Source organism: Pleurodeles waltl, chromosome 10, assembly GCF_031143425.1.
Source record: "Pleurodeles waltl isolate 20211129_DDA chromosome 10, aPleWal1.hap1.20221129, whole genome shotgun sequence".
In the NCBI taxonomy this organism is placed as follows: domain Eukaryota; kingdom Metazoa; phylum Chordata; class Amphibia; order Caudata; family Salamandridae; genus Pleurodeles; species Pleurodeles waltl.
Genome location: NC_090449.1, coordinates 577,872,139 through 577,898,084, shown reverse-complemented (window position 1 = coordinate 577,898,084; position 25,946 = coordinate 577,872,139). Strand labels below are relative to the sequence as shown.

General features: G+C 45.3%; 1 protein-coding gene across 1 annotated transcript in view; it reads right to left on the bottom strand.

Annotated features, from left to right (window-relative positions):
- OBSCN (obscurin, cytoskeletal calmodulin and titin-interacting RhoGEF) overlaps positions 1-25,946 on the bottom strand; it is a 1,961,032-nt gene that overhangs the window by 51,686 nt on the left and 1,883,400 nt on the right. The gene's annotated exons all lie outside the window — the stretch shown is intronic.

Genomic DNA, 25,946 nt, shown 5'->3' with positions numbered 1-25,946 from the left:
TCAAAAATTCTGATACAATGGGTAGTTTATTGCATGGATTAAAACACATTTCCAGAAACATTGACTAACATAGTTGTCTTGTCCATTCTGGGGTGACAAGGATGAGAGTCATGGTCTAGAAAAGTGTAAACCAATATCCCTGACCAGTTCATCCATTGTGCATTACACGAAGACTTTGGAGGTAAAGCTAAGGCATTGTGCATTTTGTAACTGGGGTACAGATGAGTGAGTGTTCCCCATTTCTTTAAGTATGGCAGAAGTACTCAGGGATTCTTATTCCACTTGTGTAATTGTTAATACATCCTGCTTCGCAGGTCTGCAAAGTCACTGACCTCTCTGGGCAAATGCTCTGATTGGAGCTTAATTTTTTATAAATAGGAGATGTGATGTATGAAAAAGAGTAAGTAGCCTTTGTAACACCACCACAGTATTTTGATTTGGGTAGGCTTTCCCGTGATGGTGTTTAATACTACTCCCAAAAAAGGTTGAATTTGCTTCAGGGCAAGATGCAACTTTTTCACTTTTCCCATAAACCCCAACCTGTGTAGCAGTGGTGAACAAGTTATTTACCTTGGGTAATGCTCTTTCTGGTGGAGACACCAATAAACTGCAGATTTCACACCCTAGAATATGTCCAAGGCACTGGACACGATCCAGAAAGCTTTCACTAACAATAGGCTTTCACTAACAATGCTGCTAGATGGTTCCATGGAGCTCTGCGATTACTTAACAAAGCCCTGAAAGTGACACAGCAGAGCTGCATAAATGTGCCACTTTTGTGCGCTGATGTCAGTTTCTTGCTCACCTCTTTCCAAACCGTCAGATGCAAAGGGTGAACAATTGATAGTACCAGTTTGCAGATGTCTACAGTGAGTGCAGAATTATTAGGCAAATGAGTATTTTGACCACATCATCCTCTTTATGCATGTTGTCTTACTCCAAGCTGTATAGGCTCGAAAGCCTACTACCAATTAAGCATATTAGGTGATGTGCATCTCTGTAATGAGAAGGGGTGTGGTCTAATGACATCAACACCCTATATCAGGTGTGCATAATTATTAGGCAACTTCCTTTCCTTTAGCAAAATGGGTCAAAAGAAGGACTTGACAGGCTCAGAAAAGTCAAAAATAGTGAGATATCTTGCAGAGGGATGCAGCACTCTTAAAATTGCAAAGCTTCTGAAGCGTGATCATCGAACAATCAAGCGTTTCATTCAAAATAGTCAACAGGGTCGCAAGAAGCGTGTGGAAAAACCAAGGTGCAAAATAACTGCCCATGAACTGAGAAAAGTCAAGCGTGCAGCTGCCACGATGCCACTTGCCACCAGTTTGGCCATATTTCAGAGCTGCAACATCACTGGAGTGCCCAAAAGCACAAGGTGTGCAATACTCAGAGACATGGCCAAGGTAAGAAAGGCTAAAAGACGACCACCACTGAACAAGACACACAAGCTGAAACGTCAAGACTGGGCCAAGAAAAATCTCAAGACTGATTTTTCTAAGGTTTTATGGACTGATGAAATGAGAGTGAGTCTTGATGGGCCAGATGGATGGGCCCGTGGCTGGATTGGTAAAGGGCAGAGAGCTCCAGTCCGACTCAGACGCCAGCAAGGTGGAGGTGGAGTACTGGTTTGGGCTGGTATCATCAAAGATGAGCTTGTGGGGCCTTTTCGGGTTGAGGATGGAGTCAAGCTCAACTCCCAGTCCTACTGCCAGTTCCTGGAAGACACCTTCTTCAAGCAGTGGTACAGGAAGAAGTCTGCATCCTTCAAGAAAAACATGATTTTCATGCAGGACAATGCTCCATCACACGCGTCCAAGTACTCCACAGCGTGGCTGGCAAGAAAGGATATAAAAGAAGGAAATCTAATGACATGGCCTCCTTGTTCACCTGATCTGAACCCCATTGAGAACCTGTGGTCCATCATCAAATGTGAGATTTACAAGGAGAGAAAACAGTACACCTTTCTGAACAGTGTCTGGGAGGCTGTGGTTGCTGCTGCACGCAATGTTGATGGTGAACAGATCAAAACACTGACAGAATCCATGGATGGCAGGCTTTTGAGTGTCCTTGCAAAGAAAGGTGGCTATATTGGTCACTGATTTGTTTTTGTTTTGTTTTTGAATGTCAGAAATGTATATTTGTGAATGTTGAGATGTTATATTGGTTTCACTGGTAATGATAAATAATTGAAATGGGTATATATATTTTTTTGTTAAGTTGCCTAATAATTATGCACGGTGATAGTCACCTGCACACACAGATATCCCCCTAACATAGCTAAAACTAAAAACAAACTAAAAACTACTTCCAAAAATATTCAGTTTTGATATTAATGAGTTTTTTGGGTTCATTGAGAACATGGTTGTTGTTCAATAATAAAATTAATCCTCAAAAATACAACTTGCCTAATAATTCTGCACTCCCTGTATCTTGGGACCATTGTCGATGTTAAAAAGAGGACATGCCACAGAGCAGGGAGGAGGGAGACCGGTGACGACTCTGCAATTAGATAGGGTATTCACCAGAAAGAGAGTTACCGAAGGTAAGCAACTTGTTCTTCTGATGGATACTTCTAACTACAGATTCATCACATTAGAATAGATACCAAATGATACCAAAGCAGTCCCTCCCAAGGTCAAGGTTCTGTGGAGGGAGTTCAAACCAAGAAATCCTGCAGCACCGACCAGGCAAAATGCCCTTCCTTTCAAACCTTATCGTTAGGGCAGTAGTGCTTTGTGAACGTGTTATAACACCCACGTCGCAGCATGCCAGATATCAGTACCAGGCATTTCACATGACAATGCAGAGGCAGCAGCTCTGGTGAAGTGAGCTTTCAGACCTTGTGGGGGCTGCTTCTTGGTCAGCAAATATCTAATCTTAATTTAAAGGACAATCCACCTCAAAGGGTCCTATTTTGCATTGCCTTCCTCTTATTTGCCCTGGAGAATTCAACAAAAAACGACCCTCCACCAAATAGTCCTTGGTATGATCATGTTAAAAGCTTGGAGCCATTTTGGGGTCCAGCCTTTCAAGTTTCTCCTCCTCTTTCAAGGTCTGATGAGGGGAGAAGAATGCTGGTTGGGTGATACTCAACACAGAAGGGAGTCACAAATTTAGGCAGGAAAGTCACCCGAGTCCCCTGCACCAATTTGTCTAAAAAAAAGGTGGTGTAGAGAGACTGCACAAATAGTGCTTGAAGCTCACATGATAGGCTGATGCATTAACAATGTGGAAAACAGTCTTTAGAGTTAGAAGATGCAACGAGCAGCTGTGCACCAACTCGAAGGGGGTACACATGACCAGGTTGATGTCCAACTGTGGTATCCCAGTTTTAGAGGGAACATGTGTCAAACCTTTAAAAAACAATATCACAACAGATGATTTAAACAGGGATGGCTGGTATGACAAACGCAAAAAGGCTAACATATAACCTTTGCTAGTCCCCATGGGAAGGCCTTCCTGAGCAAATATCAAACAATATAACATCTCACATTTTGGCTTGTAAGGGCTCTGTCTTATGGACTCAACACCAGGCTACAAACCTGATTCAGTACCCAGCGTAAATGCACTTCATACAAGGGTGCCTAGCAGCAAAGATGACATCCACCACTTTTGGTGGCAGATCAAAGCATTTAAATGTCACTGCTCAATCTGCACATATGTAGATGTAGATTGGACAGGTTTGGGTAAAGGACTCTGCCCTGTTACTGTGAAAGACGATCATTTTGAAGTCGTAGCTTGATCAGAGGGGAGATGCTCATGTCAAGAATTCTGGGTACTACACTCTCCTGTTCCAATCTGGAGCCCCTAGAATGCCTTGGGCTCAGTGATTCCTGATCTTTTTTAGAACTTTGAGTGGGAAGACATACAGAAGTCCCATGTTTCTCTCCAGAAGGAATGCCTCTCCTATTCAATCTCTTCACAAAACTCCAACACGCAAAATGTTTTACAGTGCACGTTCTTGACAGTGACAAAAACATCTAGGCAGGGTTCTCTCCAATGCCAGAAGATGCCTTGTGCCATCTCTGGATGTAGACACCATTCCTGATCCATCAGATGCTGTGGGCTAAGCGTGCCCGCCTTGACATTCAAAGGTCCTGCCAAGTGGTTCAAGCTCAGGGAAAGGCCATGATACTCTAGCCAACTCCAGAGGTGCAGCATCTCAAGGCACAGGACCCAGGACACCACTACATCCTGCTCTTTGCATTACTAAATGGTGGTGATGTTGTCCATGAGAATGTGCACCAACCTTCCCTTGATGAATGTCAGGAAGGCCTTAAGCACGAGATGAATGGGCTGCAATGCCAAAAGATTGCTGTGTATCTAGGATTCTGCCAGTAGCCAGAGGCATCAGATCTGCAACTCCCCCAGATAACCTCCCCAACCCAACAATGATGCACCTGTCACCTCTGCATGGGGCTGGTTGAGGGGCCTGCTGCTGGTTCAATTGTAGTCAAGCAGTCACCACTGCAGATCATGTGCAGTACCCCCAAAAAATCTGAATGGCATCTGAGGTTTAACTGGTGTTAGGCCCACTGACATGTGAAATTCAATTGCCAAGAGCATGGAGTAGGCTAAAAGGCCAAGAGCCTCATAGCCTGAATATGCTGGACTCATCCAATGGAGGAAAGGCTGTGAACTGCATTGTATCCAGGACAACTCCAAAGAAAGAAAGCTTCTGTTAAAGAGCCAGGTACAACTTGAACTCATTGGTTGTGAACTCCCATGATGTCAGGAGATTTGAAGTCACCTGGTGGCGGTCAATGACTGACCGTGACGAGGCCACTTTCAAAAACTAATATTTGAGACAGGGGAAAACAGGTACCACTGACCTCACAGTATTGGTAGCGACCATTCTTTCCACTTTCGTGAACACAGAGGAGCACTGGTAAGGCAGAAGGATAGCACACAACACTGAAAATCTCTTGACCTATTTTGAACGTCATGTAGCGTCTGAAGGGCTGAAGGACGGGAATATGAAAATATGCATGCTGCAGAACATCATCCACTCACTCGGGTCAGGGCAGACAGTATCTAGGCCAGACATAAGCATTATGAATTTGTCTTTCCACATGAAGGCCTTTAGAGGTCAAAATCTAAGATGGAATGAACGCCCCATCACTTTTCTGGCACACAGAAATAGCAAGAGTAGCACCCCTCCAGTATTTCCAAACTAGAACTATCAAAAATTACGCCTTTCGAAATTAAAACATGCACCTCTAGCAACAGAATGGACAGGTATTCTCCTGAAATGATAGGGTGAGAAGAGTCAGGGGAGCCTAAAGAAAGGTTAGGGCATAAACGTGCGGAACAATTTGAAGGACCCTGTTGTCGGACATGATGGATTGCCATACTTAGATAAAATGTTTGATTCTGCCTCCCACAAGGTGGTTGTGCACCACTAATGTCAAGCTAATTTGTCTTGGTGGCTGTTGCTGCATGGAAAAGAGATTGGAAGGACAGATGCCCTTGGTGGCCTATATGTTGCCTGCCAAATCAAGGTCCCTGGCCTCATAATGACTGGGTGATTTCAGCAGGGGCTGGGGAGACTGATGTTCCCTTTAAGTTAGTCCCCTAAAGTAGCCTTGAAATTTCTTAAACTGGTGAGGAAACTGTTTGGCATTGTCAAGAGAACCAGTGACCATGCTGTGTTACTACTTTCTTTAACACTTTCCAAGGCAGATCCAGCTTTTTTGCAGAGGAGGTGTGAGCCATCAAATGGAATATCCACAAGAGAGGTCTGTATGCTGCCAAAGAATTCTGTAGGGCATATAACAGCATAGCAGTGGAGCTCCTCAATGGTGCCTTTTACCCTTCCTAGACAATCAGTTCTATCAAGGCCAGCACAAATCACATATGTGGCTCCAGCTTGACCACTCTAAATGCTTATAGTCAGTAGAGCCCCAAGTTTTTCCTGGACCACTGGCAGAATCTCGATTGCTATGCCCCAGACAGCATGCATATATTGGTCCTATAGACAGATTGACTGACTGACCTCACTGCTAGGCTAGCCAAAGAGAACATCCATTTTTTTAAAACATCTGTCCTCCCAGACTCCCTATTCCTGGAGTTGTGGGGAATGAATGGAGGTTCTCCTTTGTTGTTTGAAGCCTGAACAACCAGACTCTCTGGAGTAGGATGTTTCGTGGGAAAATCAGAGTTTCCAGGTGTCAGTCTGGGACGTCTGGCCATCTTCCTAGTCACAGGTGAGGAAGAACAGCACTTTGACCAGGTGTCCATTTAGTTGACAATGAGGTTCTCAATGAAAGGGAGCAGGGTTCAGATATGTAACCTTAATACAGAGCTGTTGTAGGCCCATAGCCTGCTCATCAAATTAACTACTGCAAATGATAAACTCTATCTTGCTGCATGGTTTAATGCAAGTTTAACCTTGTATCAGGGGAAGTATAAAGCTCTCTGGCTTCTTGTAAGTTAATGTAAAAATAGTCATCATCATAATGAGGGGGTGAATCATCCCCATCATCACCTGTGAGTGATGGCAAGCTTTGATCAGAATCAGAGTCAAAAAGATAATGGAGACTCTGGTGACATGTTCACTCTTGTAGGGGGATAAGATTGAAACCAGGCTGTATGGAGACTGGTTTCACATTAGTAATTTCGTAGTTTAACATAGGTTGGGATTGTGCTGTAATCATTTTGGGTCAGACATTGAAACGAGCACCAGATCCTCCTCAGTGCCAGTGGTGTTGGTACCGGTTTCAATGTATAAGGGAGTAACATAGACCGTAGAAGTGAAGTGGATGTCTGTAGCCGAGTCGGTAGGGACCCTGTAACAGGTGTAATGGGGTCAGATGGTAAAGTGCATGGATCCACCAGCACTAACCTGACTGGGGGTGTTTGCTGTGGATCTTTGATTTTCGAAGGCACGCTAAAGAGAGCCAGAAGAGTGGCAAATATCTGCAGCATGGCCTCCTTAAAAGCTTGAACTTGCTGCTGCATCGCTAGTGACCCAGAACATTTGGAGCACACTGTGACCAACTGATGAATCAGCTCTGTAATTGGAGATCTGGAAGGAGACCGACTGCCATCATGACACTTATGCCTTCTCTTTTGATAGACAGTGGAGGAATGAGATCCTGTATGAAATCAGAATATTAGTTGAGGTGGGTGAGAACCCACCTCAAATAATAATCATGATTCTTGTTAGGGTAAACCACATAAAATCACTAAATTAACTTGTGTTTAACCCTCTGGATACTTGGCACAACGCATTTAAGCTTAACTTAGAGTTTGTAAAATATGTATGCAGTTCTCAAACAGGACTAAAGTCACAACATAACACAAGAAAAGTCTCAAACCAATTCAGAAAAACAAAGGAAGATTTAATAGATAAAATGACACCAAAACAGCAAAAAAGTAGAAACTGAGCTATGAATTTTTAAAGGTTGATCTAAAAATAGGGCCAAAAAGGTCAATGCACCAACCATGGTTATCTGATAGTGCTAAACCAGGTCAATGCCAGAAGTTAAGTCAGACTGTGATGGATCGCTGGAACAGATACCGGGACCAGACGAGGTACATCCCGGAAGAAAGTTTACCTTTGCAATTAGGATCTTTTGTGGAGAAATATGATCAGTGATGAGACATCAGAGGGCAAGCTGCAAGCTGGATCTGAAGCGAGGCTCAACAATGGCAGGTTGCTGAAGAGCAGGGCCACAGTTCTGGTGTTGATGAAGGTGGGAAAGCTCCAAGTACCAGATGCATGGAGATAAGGAAATAGGTGTCCTTTAAGTTGAGGGTCACTATGTTGTCTGTGCACAGCAAAGGAATGGCATCCTGCATGATTATCATCTTCAAGAACAAGTTATTTACATTTGGTGATGCCTTATTTGGTAGAGGCTCTGTCTAGCCACAGCTTCCTGACCTTAGAATAATCTCAAGGGGTCAGCCTGGGCCCAGAAATTTTCAAGCAGTACCCCTTCTGCCGGGATCAGACCCATCGCAAAGACCTGCATTGCATCACAGCCTGTTGCCTTACCTGAGCCGCTCCTGCATGATGCATCCTCGGAACAGGTCCTTGCATACCTTGTATATGGTAGCCTCGATGACGTGATACTCCGCATTGCAGTCTGGTAGCTCCTTGAAACTGATGAATTGCCCCGACTAAGCGATGCATCCCTAATGCTGTACTTGGGAATGCAAGCCCTCTTTGACAGGCTCCGTGTTGCTCCCGGAGGGCCTCGCACCACAGCCTCACCACACGTCAGAACCAACACATTGCTTTGACTGCACAATTCATTTTCGACGTTCAATGCTCCCCAAACCAGGATTTAAGGTACTCTGTTCAGCTGGCCTAAGTGAGTCTCCATAGCAGGCCCACACACATCACCTTCTGCCTGAACCTGTGACTTTGTCCCGAACTAGGAAGACCATATATCTACAGTTGGCACTTTACACTTCTTGGAGCTATTCTTACTAAAATCTTTAAAACTTGATATATCTCTTGTTCTACTGATCAGATTTTTGTCTTTTTGGTCTTGTTTTCCTTTTTAAAAATCTCTTTTTCTAAACCTCTTAAGGGAGCATTTTGTGGTGTGTTTTCACTGTGTTATTATCTGAAGAGTTGCACTAATACTTTACACTTTGCCTCTGAGTGGAGCCTGATTGCTCTGTGCCAAGCTACCCCAGGGTTGAGCACATGTTAACTTAGGGACTGCTTGTGACTTCACCCTGAGAAGAATTGTGGTTGCTCCTTGACAAGGGCCTTGCTGCCCCGTCAACCAACAACCCTATTTCGTACACATATCATATGCAGAGGTCAATTTTACTGTACCAGTACTTCAACCTCACATTACATAAAAAGAAAGGCCAGACACTCCCCCAATCCATAAACAAAATCATTAATCTTTAATCTCTTAATTTTTTAACCTGTTCAAGAACCACTAGTCTGTACACTTGACTTCTTTATTGTAGGAAAGTACCATCTTTCCTGGCATGTTACCCCCATTTTTACTGTATGTTTGTTTTTGCATGTGCCACTGGGATCCAGCTAGCCAGGACCACAGTGCTCATAAAGTATACCCTGTATGTGTTCCCTGTGTGGTGCCTACCTGTATCACTGAGGGTCTGCTAACCAGAGCCTCAGTGTTTATGCTCTCTCTGCTTTTAAAATTGTCACTGCAGGCTAGTGACTAATTTTACCAATTCTGATTGGCACACTGGAACACCCTTATAATTCCCTAGTATATGGTACATAGTACCCAGGGTATTAGGGTTCCAGGAGATCCCTATGGGCTACAGCATTTCTTTTGTCACCCATAGGGAGCTCAGACAATTCTTACACAGGACTGCCACTGCAGCCTGAGTGAAAAAACATCCAGTTTATTTCACAGCCATTTTACACTGCACTTAAGTAACTTATAAGTCACCTATATGTCTAACCCTCACTAAGTGAAGGTTAGGTGCAAAGTTACTTAGTGTGTGGGCACCCTGGCACTAGCCAAGGTGCCCCCACATTGTTCAGGGCAAATTCCCCGGACTTTGTGAGTGCGGGGACACCATTACACATGTGCATTACATATAGGTCAATACCTATATGTAGCCTCACAATGGTAACTCCGAACATGGCCATGTAACATGTCTAGGATGATGGAATTGTTACCCCAATACCATTCTGGTATTGGGGGGACAATTGCACGCATCCCCGGGTCTCCAGCATAGAACCCGGGTACTGCCAAACTAACTTTCCGGGGTTTTCTCTGCAGCTACCGCTGCTGCCAACCCTCAGACAGGTTTCTGCCCCCCTGGGGCCTGGCTAGCCCAGTCCCAGAAAGGCAGAACAAAGGATTTCCTCTGAGAGAGGGTGTTACACCCTCTCTCTTTGGAAATAGGTGTGAAGGGCCTGGGAGGAGTAGCCTCTCCTGGCCTCTGGAAATGCTTTGAAGGGCACAGACGGGGTGCCCTCCTTGCATAACCCAGTCTACACCGGTTCAGGGATCCCCCCCAGCCCCGCTCTTGCACGAAACTGGACAAAGGAAAGGGGAGTGACCACTCCCCTGACCAGCACCTCCCAGGGGAGGTGCCCAGAGCTCCCCCAGTGTGTCCCAGACCTCTGCCATCTTGAATGCAGAGGTGTGAGGGCACAATGGGCAGCTCTGAGTGGCCAGTGCCAGCAGGTGACGTCAGAGACCCTCCTGATAGGTGCTTACCTTTCTCTGTAGCCAATCATCCTCTGTGGGCTATTTAGGGTCTCTCCTGTGGGTATCTCACCAGATACCAAATGCAAGAGCTCACCAGAGTTCCTCTGCACTTCCCTCTTCGACTTCTGCCAAGGATCGACCACTGATTGCTCCAGGACACCTGCAAAACCGCAACAAAGTAGCAAGAAGACTACCAGCAACATTGTAGCGCCTCATCCTGCTGGCTTTCTCGACTGTTTCCTGGTGGTGCATGCTCTGAGGGCTGTCTGCCTTCACCCTGCACTGGAAGCCAAGAAGAAATCTCCCGTGGGTCGACGGAATCTTCCCCCTGCCAAGGCAGGCACCAAACTTCTGCATCACCGGTCCTCTGGGCCCCCTCTCATCCTGACAAGCGTGGTCCCTGTATCACAGGAGCTTGGTCCAAGTGTCCCCGACAGTCCAGTGGCCCTCCTATCCAAATTTGGTGGAGGTAAGTCCTTGCCTCCCCACGCCAGACAGTAATCCTGTGTACTGCGTGAACTGCAGCTGCTCGGGCTTCTGTGCACTTTAGTAAGACTTCCTTTGTGCACAGCCTAGCCCAGGTCCCCAGCACTCCGTCCTGCTTTGCCCAACTCGCTGAGTTGGCCTCCGACATCGTGGGACCCTCTATTGTTGTTCTGAGTCGACTGTCGTCCTCAGATCTTCTAAGTGCCTGTTCAGGTGCTTCTGCTGGTGCTGCCTGCTTCTGCATGGACTCTGTGTTGCTGAGCACCCCCTCTGTCTCCTCATCCACGGGGCGACCTCCTGGTCCTTCCTGGGCCCTGGCAGCACCCAAAATCCTCAACCGTGAGTCTTGCAGCTAGCAAGGCTTGTTTGCAGTCTTTCTGCGTGGAAACAACTCTGCATCCTCCAGCACGCCGGGGGACATCTTCTGACCAAAGGAGAAGTTCCTGGCACCTTCCGTTGTTGCAGAATCTTCGGCTTCTTCCACCCAGAGGCAGCCCTTTTGCACCTTCATCCGTGGTTTAGTGGGCTCCTGCCCCCCTGGACACTTGCGTAACTCTTGGACTTGGTCCCCTTCCTTTACAGGTCCTCAGGCCCAGGAATCCGTCTTCAGTGCTTTGCAGTCAGTTGTTGTCCTTGCAGAATCCCCTATCCCATCTTTACTGCCTTTCTGGGGTAGTAGGGTAACTTTACTCCTACTTTTCAGAGTCTTGGGGTGGGGTATCGTGGACACCCTTAGTGTTTTCTTACACTCCCAGCGACCCTCTACACACTACAATAGGCCTGGGGTCCATTCGTGGTTTGCATTCCACTTTTGGAGTACATAGTTTGTGTTGTCCCTAGGCCTTTTTCTCCCTATTGCATTCTGTTGTGTTCTACAGTGTTTGCACTAATTTTCTAACTGTTACTTATCTGATTTTGGTTTGTGTGTGCATATTTTGTGTATATTACTTACCTCCTAAGGGAGTATATCCTCTGAGATACTTTTGGCATATTGTCACTAAAATAAAGTACCTTTATTTTTAGTAACTCTGAGTGTTGTGTTTTCTTATGATACAGTGCTATATGATATAAGTGGTATAGTAGGAGCTTTGCATGTCTCCTAGTTCAGCCTAAGCTGCTCTGCTATAGCTACCTCTCTCAGCCTAAGCTACTAGAACACCTGTAAACTACTAATAAGGGATAACTGGACCTGGCACAAGGTGTAAGTACCACAAGGTACCCATTATAAGCCAGGCCAGCCTCCTACATTGGTGGTGCAGCGGTGGGATAAGTACTTGTAACTGCTTTACCACTTTGTCATTGGTGCTTTTCATAAGAAAAACATATACTTCAAGATATACAGATTGAACTAAACCGTTTAACTTTCCTTCTCTAAAACTTTCTACAACATTTCTGAAAACTTTTTAAAGTTTTCAAAAGTTTGAAAAAGTTTTTTCTCTGTGCTTTCAAAAATTCCAAAAACGTTTTCTCTCTCTGTCCTAAACCTTTTCTATCATGTCTGCAGTAGAACTTACTCTCACAATTGTTCAGGCAACATATGAGAGTTTAAACTTTAAAAGTTTGAAGGATCTCTGCATAGAAAGAGGTTTAAGCATTGGCAAAAATCCTACCAAAGACTTTCTCTTTAGCCTTCTCCTAGAAAATGACAAGAACCAGTCTGGCCCATCCCATGAACAGGAGGTAGAAGAGAGGGGTACCCAGTAAGACTCAGAGGAGTCCCCTGAGGATGCTGGGGAGGGTTCTTCCAAAGACCTGCCAGCTAGCAGGCCCCCCAGTGACACTGGTAGTGGGAGGGGGTCACACATTAGTAGGGCACCTTTCACTCCTTAAGGTCAAGTTACTAGGGTCCAGCCAGTTAGGGACAGGTCTCTCTCGGCCAATTCCCATATTTCCTCAGTGTCTTACAATTCCCAAGCCTCCCACCCTGAGGATAACTTACTGGAAAGGGAACTCAGAAAGCTGAGGCTGGAATAGGACAGGCTGAAGCTTAAACAACAGCAGCTGGCCTTAGACAGGGAATCTCTGGATGTAGAGAGGGAAAGGCAGACATTGGGGTTAGTTCCTCATGGTGGCAGCAGCAGTGTTTTTGATACCAATCCTGTTAGAGAGCAAGATTCCAGAAACCTGCATAAGATATACCCCCCTTACAAGGAGGGTGATGACATTAACAAGTGGTTTGCTGCACTTGAGAGGGCCTGTATGGTACAGTTGGTCCCTCAAAGGCAGTGGGCTGCTACCTTGTGGCTATATTTCACTGGTAAGGGTAGGGATAGGCTCCTTACTGTCAGAGAAAGTGATGCTAATAACTACAAAGTTTTGAGGGATGCACTCTTGGATGGATTTGGCTTAACCACTGAACAATACAGGATTAAGTTCAGAGACACCAGAAAAGAGTCCTCTCAAGACTGGACAGACTTTGTAGACTGTTCAGTGAAGGCCTTGGAGGGTTGGTTACATGGCAGTAAGGTGACTGACTATGAAAGCCTGTATAATCTAATCCTGAGATAGCATATTTTGAACAATTGTGTGTCTGATTTGTTGCACCAGTACTTGGTAGACTCAGATCTGACCTCTCCCCAAGAATTGGGAAAGAAGGCAGACAAATGGGTCAGAACAAGAGTGAACAGAAAATGTCATACAGGGGGTGACAAGGATGGCAAGAAGAAGAATGGTAAGTCTTCTGACAAGGGTGGGGACAAAGATAAAAAACATTTGGAGTCTTCATCAGGCCCACAAAAATCCTCTGGGGGTGGTGGATCCAAAACCTCTTCTAACAATCAGAAAAAGCCTTGGTGTTATTTAGATAAAGTAAAAGGGCATTGGGAAAGTGATTTCACTTGTCCAAAGAAAAACACCAAACCTCCCACCACCACAACCCCAACTGCAACCTCTAGGGCCCTTAGTAATAGCAGTGGTGGTGGGAAGTCTACTACAAATAGCCAATCCAATGGTGTAGCTGGGCTCACTATTGGAAGTGTAGTTGGGGTTGGTCTTGTTAGGGAGACCACAGAGGTTGTTTTAGTCTCTGACTGTGACATTGACTTTGCCACCTTAGTTGTTTGCCCCTTAATATGGGTAAGTACAAGCAACTACCCCTAATTAACGGTGTTGAGGTTGAGGCCTAAAGGGACACAGGAGCCAGTGTAACTATGGTTATAGAGAAACTGGTTCACCCTGATCAACACCTACTTGGTCAGCAGTACCAAGTGACTGATGCTCACAATAACACACTTAGCCACCCCATGGCTGTTGTGAATCTCAACTGGGGAGGGGTTACTGGTTCAAAGAAAGTTGTGGTAGCCACTGAATTACCTGTAGACTGCTTACTAGGCAAGGATTTGGAGACATCAGCTTGGGCTGAAGTAGAGTTGAAGGCTCATGCCATGCATTCCTGGGCATATTTTTGCTTTAACAAGGTCTCAGGCCAAAAAGCAAAAAGGACAGGGAAACTTGGATCCTGGAAGAATGGACCAAGTGCTCCCAAAAGCTAGGGGTAGGAAGGGTAAACCCTTGCCCACTATCCCTCCCTCTCCAGAAGATTCCCCTTTTGAGGAAGAGGAATCCTCTGCCTGTGCAGAACCTACACCAGATGAGCTGGCAGCAGACACTGCTGAGCTTTTGGGGGCCTGCTAGGGAAGAGCTGAGTGTGGCACAGCAGACCTGTCCCACATTAAAGGATTTGAGACAGCAAGCTGTCAAACAGCAGAATGGGGATGTCAGTGATAGCCATAAGGTGTATTGGGAAGACAACCTCTTGTATACTGAGTCAAGGGTCCCTAAACCTGGAGTTGCCAGGAGATTGGTCATTCTCTTGCAATACAGAGAGTTCCTCCTTACCTTGGCACACGACATTCCCTTGGCGGGGCATTTGGGCCAAAGTAAAACTTGGGACAGACTTGTTCCCCTGTTTCACTGGCCTCATATGTCAGAGGACACTAAAGAGTTTTGTTGCTCTTGTGTGACCTGCCAAGCTAGTGGCAAGACCGGTGGCACTCCAAAGGCCCCCTTAATCACACGTCATGTGGTTGGGGTGCCCTTTGAAAGGGTAGGGGTTGACATAGTTGGCTCCCTTGACCCTCCAACAGCTTCAGGCAATAGGTTTATCCTGGTGGTAGTGGACCATGCCACTAGGTACCCTGAAGCCACCCCCTTAAGGACCACTACAGCTCCTGCAGTGGCAAAGGCCCTCCTGGGAATCTTTTCCAGAGTGGGCTTCCCTAAGGAAGTGGTGTCAGACAGAGGTAGTAACTTCATGCCTGCATACCTCAAAGCAATGTGGAAGGAGTGTGGCATAACTTACAAGTTCACTACTCCTTATCATCCACAAACAAATGGTCTGGTTGAGAGGTTTAATAAAACTCTCAAAGGTATGATAATAGGACTCCCTGAAAAACTCAGAAGGAGATGGGATGTCCTGTTACCTTGCCTCCTTTTGCTTACAGGGAGGTACCCCAAAAAGGAGTGGGCTTTAGCCCCTTTGAACTCCTCTTTGGGCACCCTGTGAGAGGTCCCCTTGCTCTTGTTAAGGAGGGTTGGAAACAACCTTTAAAAGTTCCTAAAAAGGACATTGTGGATTATGTACTTGGCCTAAGATCACTAATGGCTGAGTACATGAAAAAGTCCAGTAAAAACCTTCAGGCCAGCCAGGAGCTGCAAAAGCAATGGCATGACCAGAAGGCTGTCCTGACACAGTACCACCCAGGACAGAAGGTGTGGGTACTGGAGCCTGTGGCCCCAAGAGGACTCCAGGACAAATGGAGTGGACCCCACCTCATTGTTAAGAAAAAGGGTGAGGTTACCTACTTGGTAGACTTTGGCACTGCCAGGAGTCCAATTAAGGTGCTCCATGTCAACCGCCTGAAAACCCTACTATGACAGGGCTGATCTCACCCTGCTCATGGCAACTGATGAGGGACAGGAAGAAGAGAGTGACCCTCTCCCTGATCTCCTCTCCACCACTGAAGCTGATGGCTTAGTGGAGGGAGTAGTACTGGCAGATTGTCTTACTGCTGAGCAGAAAGATAACTATGTAAATCGTTTAAGTCAGTTTTCAGAACTCTTCTCACTGATACCAGGTACCACTACTTGGTGTGAACATACAATCGACACTGGAGACAGTTTACCTGTCAAAAGTAAGATTTATAGGCAGCCTGACCATGCCAGGGACTGCATTAAACAAGAGGTTCAGAAAATGTTAGACTTAGGAGTGATTGAGCCTTCAGAAAGCCCATGGGCTAGCCCAGTGGTGCTGGTCCCTAACCCTCACAATAAGGATGGTAAAAGAGAGATGAGGTTTTGTGTTGACTATAGATGGCTCAACCAAGTAACCAAGACAGATGCTCACCCTATACCCAGGACAGATGAGCTGATTGATACACTGGCTTCTGCCAAGTATCTGAACACTTTTGACTTAACTGCAGGGTATTGGCAGATTAAGTTATCAGAAGGTGCAACACCTAAAACTGCATTCTCAACCATTGGAGGGCACTATCAGTTCACTGTGATGCCCTTTGGTTTGAAGAATGCACCTGCCACTTTTCAAAGGTTGGTGAACACAGTCCTGCAAGGGCTGGAAGCTTTTAGTGTAGCATATCTGGATGATATAGCTGTCTTTAACTCCACCTGGGATGATCACCAGGTCCACCTGTGGAATGTTATGAGGCCCTGCAAAAAGCAGGCCTCACTATCAAGGCCTCAAAGTGCCAGATAGGGCAGGGGAAAGTGGTTTATCTGGGCCACCTGGTAGGTGGGGAACAGATTGCACCACTGCAGGGGAAGATCCAGACCATTATGGAATGGGCTCCCCATACAACCCAAACCCAGATGAGAGCCTTTTTAGGCCTCACATGGTACTATAGGAGGTTTATTAAGAAGTATGGCTCCATTGCAGCTCCTCTTAATGGCCTCACTAGTAAAAAGATGTCTAAAAAGGTATTGTGGACAGCTAGCTGTCAAAAAGCTTTTGATCAGCTCAAACAGGCTATGTGCTCTGCATCTGTCCTAAAAAGCCCTTGCTACTCCAAAAGGTTCATATTCCAGACTGATGTTTCTGAATTGGGGGTTGGGGCAGTGCTATCACAGCTTAATACTGAGGGCCAGGATCACCCTGTTGCTTTCATCAGCAGGAGGTTGACCCCTAGAGAAAGGCGTTGGTCTGCCATAGAGAGGGAGGCCTTTGCTGTGGTCTGGGCACTGAAAAAGCTGAGACCATACCTGTTTGGTACTCACTTTATTGTTCAGACAGACCACAAACCTCTACTTTGGCTAAAACAAATGAAAGGTGAAAACCCTAAATTGTTGAGGTGGTCCATATCCCTACAGGGAATGGACTATACAGTGGAACATAGACCTGGGAGTACCCACTCCAATGCAGATGGACTCTCCAGATATTTCTACTTAGACAATGAAGACTCATCTGGGCAAGGTTAGCCTTATTGTCCCTCGTTTGGGGGGCATGTTACCCGCATTCTCACTGTATGTATGTTTGTTTTTGCCTGTGTCACTGGGATCCTGCTAGCCAGGACCCCAGTGCTCATAAAGTATGCCCTGTATGTGTTCCCTGTGTGGTGCCTAACTGTATCACTGAGGCTCTGCTAACCAGAACCTCAGTGTTTATGCTCTCTCTGCTTTTAAAATTGTCACTGTATATATGTTTCAGTGCTTCCAAAATAATAAACAGATTTGATCCATAAAATTGTCACAGCAGGCTAGTGACTAATTTTACCAATTCTGATTGGCACACTGGAACACCCTTAACTGCAGCTGCTCGGGCTTCTGTGCACTTTTGCAAGACTTTATTTGTGCACAGCCTAGCCCAGGTCCCCAGCAGTCCGTCCTGCATTGCCCAACTCGCTGAGTTGGACTCTGACGTTGTGGGACCCTCTTTTGTTGTTCTGAGTCGACCGTCGTCCTCAGATCTTCTAAGAGCCTGTTCAGGTACTTCTGCAGGTGCTGCCTGCTTCTGCGTGGGCTCTCTGTATTGCTGAGCGCCCCATCTGTCTCCTCCTCCAAGGGGCGACCTCCTGGTCGTTCCTGGGCCCTGGCAGCACCCAAAATCCTTAACCACGACTCTTGCAGCTAGCAAGGCTTGTTTGCGGTATTTCTGTGTGGAAACAATTCTGCATCCTCCAGCACGCCGTGGGACATATTCTGACCAAAGGAGACGTTCCTTGTACCTTCCGTTGCTGCAGAATCTTCGGCTTCTTCCACCCAGAGGCAGGCCTTTTGAAACTTCATCCGGGGTTAGTGGGCTCCTGCCCCCCCCTGGACACTTGCGTGACTCTTGGACTTGGTCTCCTTCCTTTACAGGTGCTCAGGTCCAGGATACAGTCTTCAGTGCTTTGCAGTCAGTTGTTGTCCTTGCAGAATCCCCTATCTCGATTTTACTGTCTTTCTGGGATAGTAGGGTAACTTTACTCCTACTTTTCAGGGTCTTGGGGTGGGGTATCTTGGACACCCTTAGTGTTTTCTTACACTCCCAGCGACCCTCTACACACTACACTAGGCCTGGGGTCCATTCATGGTTCGCATTCCACTTTTGGAGTATATGGTTTGTGTTGCTCCTAGGCCTATTTCTCCCTATTGCATTATATTGTGTTCTACAGTGTTTGCACTACTTTTCTAACTGTTACTTACCTGATTTTGGTTTGTGTGTGTATATTTTGTGTATATTACTTACCTCCTAAGGGAGTATATCCTCTGAGATACTTTTGGCATATTGTCACTAAAATAAAGTACCTTTATTTTTAGTAACTCTGAGTGCTGTGTTTTCTTATGATATAGTGCTATATTATATAAGTGGTATAGTAGGAACTTTGCATGTCTCCTCGTTCAGCCTAAGCTGCTCTGCTATAGCTACCTCTATCAGCCTAAGCTACTAGAACACCTCTAATCTACTAATAAGGTATAACCGGACCTGGCACAGTGTGTAAGTACCACAAGGTGCCCACTATAAGCCAGGCCAGCCTCCTACATTTATAGTGTTACATTTGCCAGACAATGGTGTAGGAAGATGGTGCTATGCCCATATGGGATGGAGTTCAGGGATCTGGCTTGTGACATGGGGCCAGATGTAGAAAGCGTTTTGCATGGTGCAAACAGCGAATTTCGCTGTTTGCGCCATGCAAAACGCACATCGCGATGCTCATTCCCATTTTGCGAGTCGGTAACCTGGTTACCGACTCGCAAAATGGTAATGCGACTCGCAAATAGGAAGGGGTGTTGCCCTTCCTATTTGCGATTTGCATCGCATTGTAGAATTGCTTTGTGACCGCGGTCGCAAAGCAATTCGCAGTTAGCACCCATTTCAAATGGGTGCTAACCCATTCGCAAAAGGGAAGGGGTCCTCATGGGACCCCTTCCACTTTGTGAATGGCTCTGAAAAAATGAAACAAAAACCTTTCATTTTTTCGTGTGTATTTCAACTCGTTTTCCTTTAAGGAAAACGGGCTGCAATACAAAATAAAAAAAAAACTGCTTTATTAACAAGCAGTCACAGACATGGTGGTCTGCTGTCTCCAGCAGGCCACCATCCCTATGAGAGCTGCGAATCGGAAGGGGGTCACAAATTGCGATCCACCTCATTAATATTAATGAGGTGGGGCTTTGCGACCCCCTTCCGATTCGCAGATGGTGTCAGGGACACCATCCAGCATCCGGGTTTGCGACTCGCAATTTGCGAGTCGCAAACCCATATTTTCGTACATCTAGTCCATAGTTCTTTGAGTGGGAAGCTGTACAGCTTCACAGGTTAGTCTCAAGGTCATTCTAACTCGCACACTAGCCTCCTGCCCTTTATATGTGTTCTTTCTGTTCAGATTATAGAAATCAGGTTGTCCGTTCAGTTAAGCAGTCCACTATGCTATCTTCTTCTGTTATTCCTTTTGGGCATCAAATCATGATATAGTTGTGTCATGACTGGTTCTAAGGGCTTCACATTTAGCCATCCTGACCTTGGTCTGTGCTTCAAGTTGACAGAAAGTGGTCATTCTGAGTTGATAATAGGATTGTACTGGAGTCTCTGCCAATTCCATTCTTAAGTGTATGCTGTGAAAGTCTTCTTTTATATTGCCTCTGCCAATGCCCACTCTAAGGGCCAGATGTAGCATTTTCCGATTCGCAAAATCGGATGCAGAACGGTGTCTCAGACACCGTCTGCGAGTCTCTATGGGATCGCAAAGACCCACCTCATCAATATTAATGAGGTGGGTCGCATTTTGCGACCCCATAGCGAGCCCCTGCACTCACAGGGATGGTGGCCTGCTGAAGACAGCAGACCTCCATGTCTGTGACTGCTTTTTAAATAAAGCAGTTTTTTATTTATTTTGCAGCCTGTTTTCTTTAAAGGAAAACGAGTGGCAAAATAAAAAAAATAACGAAACCATTTGGTTTCGGTTTTTCAGAGTAGGCAGTGGTCCATTGGACCACTGCGTGCTCTGAAAAACCCTTTTTGGCAACATTCACAAAGGGGAAGGGGTCCCATGGGGACCCCTTCCCTTTTGCGAATGGGTTACCACTAGTGTGACACTGGTGGTAACTGCAAATTGCTTTGCGGCCGCATTCGCGGTCACAAAGCAATTTAGCATAGCGATGCGAGTCGCAAATAGGAAGGGGACACCCCTTCCTATTTGCGAGTCGCATTCACAATTTGCGAGTCTGTACCGACTGGCAAATTGTGAATGTGCAAAATGCATGCTACACCTGGCCCTAAGTCTCTCCAGTCCATCTGGTAGTGACTTGTAGAAGTCAGATTTCAAGTCTGCTAAACAGTATTTCAGATCAACAGCACGCCAGGCAAGTTTCTGTTTAGATCGATCCTACAGAGCGGCAAAAAAGTATCTATATCTTCCTGATGTGTTATGTGGGTTGCCTAAGACATGAAAGTGTGTTCAGTTCCTGCTCCCTTGTAGTAGCCTTAGCTTTTGGTATTGTTAGGACCTAAAAGAACATGCATACCTGCTTTGCTGGCCTATGAAAGTGCTCTTCGTTACGTTACTGAGTTTCTCAAATTCAGAGGGCATCCAGGAGTCCCAAGCAACGCTTCAACTTTACCAGATTTATGGCCTGCATGAGTTATTTCCTGTTATGCTATTCTACTAAGTCCCAGGTTAATGTAACTCTGACATCTGTTCTTGTGTTCTTCTGCATTCCGGGTTGAGGAGGACCTGCACTCACTGTGTTGTCTCGGGCTAAACCGGGGCACGTTGGCCTTGTATCCAGCATGTGACTAGAGGTTTGAGTCTATTTCATGCCTCATGAACTGTCTCTGAAATGGGTGAAGAGCATCTCTAGGTGTTGGGCTGTGACCACTACTTTTTGACACCTTCACACTTCAGGAGGACTCCTTTTTTCTTCCTCATTAAATATTTAGACTCTCAGGTTGTTCCCTGAGCAACATGGTGAGTCAACAGGGCTTGGAAACATGACCTCAAACTATGCTCTTTAACTTCTAGCCTTCCCACATCCCTGTGGTTTGCAGTCCGTCTGGTATCTGTTATAGTTTTACTTAATTAGGAAGTTTTGTGATTGCAAACTTCCTGTTCTTAGCCAAGTGTCAGTCATGTATTCAGGCTCATTCGATGCTACTTCGTCTTGTGGAATCCAACTTGGGTCTTGATTCTTTGCTTCTCTTTTCCTTCTCTAGCTTGCCTCTGGGTTCCCTGATTGGCCTGGAAACCTCAGAGGGTTCTGAGGTTCCTGCTTCCAGGTCAGAGGTGCCCTTTCATTCTTCAGCCAATTGGGCCTACACACAGCTCAAAAACAGCTTGCTGGCATGTCACTACTCTCACTGCCTCCACTTGTATCTCCTGCATCAGACTCCTATGCTGTTATCCTACTGTGCTTGGTCCAGAGGCACATCTTAACCCAAGTACAGGGTAAGCCTTTGTTGTGTCACCTCTATTCTGATGCCATCTTGTTCAGAAATCCTGAAAAACATCTTTTTCATTAAAGAATCTTCCATTACACCCATTTGCTCAGTAACCTTTGCATGCTTTATAAGATGGACAGATCTGATATGTTCATGTCAGGTATTGCTGTAAATCAAAACAGAATCTGAAATTACATGCCCTGTTCCTATCATGTCTTAATGACTCTGTAAGAAGCCAAACTACATGGGATCCCAGTTGAGTCCCTGGTAAATTGTAATAACATGCAACAATGTCTCAACAGGTATCAATCAAAATCAATTTAAACAAAATGAATGAATAAAGGATACAAAAGGAAGACACCAAGCAAACTCCTCTGATTTTAGTCACAAGATCCATAAATACAATATGAAGCAGCATCAACAATTATCTAAATCAGATGCCATGAATATAAGAAGGTGGTGGATGGAGGTAGTGAGACGGAAAACAGCTCAGAGGCTGGGTCAAGTGCGGATGAGGGTCCTTCGAAGAGAGTGGATTTTTTGAGGAAGCTATGCCTCCTAAGAAAGACTATGCTACAAGGAGGAAAAGGAAAACCACAAAAGGGCTTTGGAAAAAGGAGGTGCAGAACTAGTTGGGGAAAGAGGAAGAAGAAGGGGGAAGAGCAGAGTAAAGAAGTAAGGGCCACAAGAGGCCATGGGAAATCAACATCTATCCACTAAATTGATGAGGAATCAAGAAAGAATATTAAATTTGGGACTTACATTCTGCCCCAGACCTTTGAAATACTAAATTTGCAATACACAAATATATCAGAAAGCTAAAACAACATAATTGTTTTGACCCATCTTTGATTATCTATTCCCACTGTTGCTAAAAAGAGCTTGTTTGTGTAGAAATACATCTTGTTGGTAAGGCCAGCCTGTACCAGTATTTTAAAATAAACAAAATGTATGTGATAGAGGGACTATGGAGAGCTGGGGGGCACTTTTGTCTGGTTGTAGTGAGGGAAACCAAGGAGAAGGTGAAGGGGGGACACCAACAATGATTGTTGCACTCGGCGCCACCAGTGTTAAAGCCTGTGATGATGGGTATGTGGCAAAGTGAAAAAATACTGTTTCTTTTGGGGTTTTATTTAGTGGCTTTGGAGAACCTTCAGATCTAGAAAAGAAGATAAGGTGAGGTGACTTTGGGCCTGATTTAGATCTCAGTGGATGGAATACTCTACCACAAATATCCCATCTGCCATTTTACGATCTCCATAGGATATAATGAGTTTGTAATACGGCGGATACGCTATCCATCCCATTTGTGACAAGTATTCCCCTTTGTCAAGATCTAAATCAGGCCCTTTGTCTTTATTTATTGTTCCACACATCACTCAGGCATACACCCACCGACCGACTGATTTAGAACCACAAACCTGCCTTCTATGTAGGATAGTGTTTTGGAAGGATGACTTTAGCCAGTAGCAGAGATTGAATCTTGGTGGATGACTGCTGCCAAAGCCCTAACTTGGGTTATGGAGGACAGCTCTGATGCAATATCAGAGTCTGAGACAGCAGATACTGACATTGCAGTCACATCCAATGACTCATCTTTCAGCAATTCTGAGGGGCACGATGATGTCAGTCCCTTGACAACCACAGTCTGTGCAGCAGGCCGACTGTAGCAGGCTAGACCTACCCAGAGAGCAGGCATGTGCGGAAGGCAGCACAGACGGACTGCTCTTTTGGCAGGCCCTTAATTTACTTCAGCATCAAATTTCGCTTTTCACTGGTGACACAGGCTGTAAAGTTGATACAGCCATTTTTTGCCAATTGACTACATCCATCTCTTTTTGGATGTTGCCTTCCTTGAGAAAATTGTGCAGCAAACAAATCTGCATGCAAAACAATTACTAAGGGAGCATGGAGGCACTCCAGGGCCTCGCCTAGGGTCACACAAGTGGACTCCCACTTTGTTTGAGGAGTTGATGATATTTTTGGGCTTTACTCTCAAAATGGGGTTGGTGAAGAAACCAACCTAACAATCCTACTGGTCCACTTACATGGTTTGGGTAACCCCCATCTTTGCACAGTACATGAGCAGAGATTCTTTTCTGCGATTGTAGAGCATGCTGCATTTCAATGACAATTCTGTTGCATTGCCCCGGGGACCATCCAGACTATGACAGGTTGTTCAAAATTCGGCCAGTCATGGAACATTTGTCTGCCAGGTTTCTAGAAATTCATACTCCTGGAAAGAATATAGCCATTGATAAGTCCTTGCTCCTGTTTAGAGGACGGTTGCTGTTCAGGCAGTACATTGTGGGCAAAACAGCTTGCTATGGCATCAAGCTGTACATGCTGTGCAAGGGTCTACTGGCTATGTGTTCAGCTTGAGAGTCTATACAGGGAAGGACTCCACTTTAAACCCTGTAGGTTGCCTTTCCATGCTAGGAGTCACAGGAAAGATTGTATGAGAGCTTGTTCTGCCACTCCTTCACAAAGGTAATAAGCTTTATTGAACAATTTCTATACGGGAATAGAGGTGTTCAGTGAGCTGTACAAAGCTGGCACTGTAGCCTGTAGTAAGTCTGTTGCTGCTGCAAAGGAGTCCCACAGGAGCTTGTTTGTAAGAAGCTCCAGAAATCCCAGGGCACTGCGTTGTGTTCCAACAAACTGCTCGCAGTCAAGTTCTTGGGTAGGTGCGATGTGTACATGCTCACTACAATTCATAAAGAGAGCACTGCTCCCATTACGGTTTGAGGACAGCTGGAAAAAGTTCACAAGGGCATTTGTAAACTCAATAACAAAAAAACATTGGCGGATTAGATAAGAATGACCAGGTTGTTCTTCAGCCATACAATTTGAGTTGTAAAACTCACAAATTGGTACAAGAAACTGTTTACCCAGCTATTCAGATGCCACCATACAATGTGTATGTGGTTTATTGTCAGACAACCACAGGGAGACTCATGTTTTTCCTTGACTTTCAGTTGTCCATCATTGAAAGTCTTAATGGTGCAGAAGCAGCAGCCTCTACTTCATATGTTCTGGAACATGTAGCAAGGATGCAGGAACAACACTTTGCTATACTAGATATCTATAAATTCCTGCTCTCATCTTATCACACTTATCTACCCATCATCATATGTCATGTCTCTATCAAACTATCCTCCATTCCCACTCTGACTCATCCCAAATCCTTTCTACTACTTTCATCTCCTAAATAACTCTGCCTAAGCTCTTCCCTCCGCTTCCACATCTAACTCACCAAACCTCACTCTACTACCGTGACCTCCCACACAACCCTACTAAATTCTCCCAGATTTATCTCACCCTGCTACTATGCTCTCCCTAACCCTTCCACATACTCTTCCCTCCTCCATCCCCCTTTACTCATCCCAAGCCTTTGGGTTGAGTAAATGAAGGATATACTCCCAATTAACACTTCTGGATTTCTTTCCTCCTCCACCCCTCCATTACTCCAGTCAACCTAACTAACAAACTCTCATATCCGCGGCTCAAATTAACTCATAATAATACTAAAAACTGTACTCATTATTTCCTGATACTAATCCATCACTAGTACTTGTTGGGTTCCAGAGTAGCGTGCTACTCACCGAAAAGCGATTCGACGCCTCTTAAGGGGTAGTAAGCGCTATATAAATACAATATACAATTACAATACAATACAATACATGGACTCTGCATTAGGCCACAGCTTTCCTACTACCCAGAGTTCCCACATGTCTCCCAATAAGAACGGTACCGCACTTGTGTGGATGGCTCAAGAGAAAACAACACAAAAGTCCCTAAATCGCTATTTTGACAGATAAGCAACAGGGGTAGGTGTGCTAATTTGGGAGGTGCAGTGGTGCTACCTATGCAAACCTACAAACTACAGACATTTTTTTAAACTAGATATCCAAGAAAGTCTGGGGTGGTGTGCCTTGCATGAATCTCATGAGGTTTTCTTACCCACAATGCCCCACATACCTCAAACTCTGATTGAAATCACACATCTGCCTTCCATTTCTATGATGGAAAGTTCCCAAATCTGCAGGAATCCATAACATTCCTACCACACTGCATTACCCTACTTTCATTGATAAAAATGCTGCCTCACTTGTGTGGCTGGGCCTAATGCTCACTACAGAACTGGCTGAAACCAAGTTCAACAGGCGCCCTCACTCCCATGACCTTGGTTTGATCCACTTCTGACCTGCCCACACTAGTGAGGTACTATTTTTATCGGGAGACTATGGGAAATTCCAAGTGGATGGAAGTCTGTGGCTCTCCGCAGATTCCAGAACTTTCCATTACAGAAATATGAGGAAAATGTGTTTTTTTAAATCCAAAGTTCGAGGTTTGCAAGGGATTATAATTAATAAAACCAGGTGAGAGAGTCAAGCCAGTGAACTTGCCATGAATATTCCTAAGTGTGT